A 500-nucleotide genomic window follows, 5' to 3' on the forward strand; every position below is an offset into this window, starting at 1 on the left:
TTTTGCTGGGGGGATGCACACGCACACACACACACGCGTGTGCAAACGCACACATGCACACACACACGTGTGCACACAGACACATGCACAAGCACATGCACACGCTCCCTCGTCTATACAGAAAAAAAAAAAAATCCCCAGCACTTTAGCCGAAACGCTGATTCAAAACAACTGTTGGCAGCTCCGGCCGCCGCTGTCTGCTTTCCATTACCCACAGCCCCGCCGCGGCTTGAAACGGTGACTTGAAACAAACAGGCAAACCCCGAAATTAATAATAAAAATTACATTTCGCTTTCCCAGGGGAAGGGCAGAAAAACTCTTTCTAAGGCAGCGGTTCGTGCCAGGAAAAAACTCTCCCCGCTTGCGACCCGCTGAGCATCAAAGGATGCTCCCCGGGAGGGGACCGAAGCCCCTCGGCGTGTCGCTGGGTGGGGGTACGGATCGGGGTCCCCCCCGGGCTGGGGCAGGGGAGGGGATGCCCGCAGCGGGCTGGGGGCTGC

This window comes from Aptenodytes forsteri, unplaced genomic scaffold, assembly GCF_000699145.1.
Source record: "Aptenodytes forsteri isolate BGI_AS27 unplaced genomic scaffold, ASM69914v1 Scaffold285, whole genome shotgun sequence".
Classification (NCBI taxonomy): Eukaryota; Metazoa; Chordata; class Aves; order Sphenisciformes; family Spheniscidae; genus Aptenodytes; species Aptenodytes forsteri.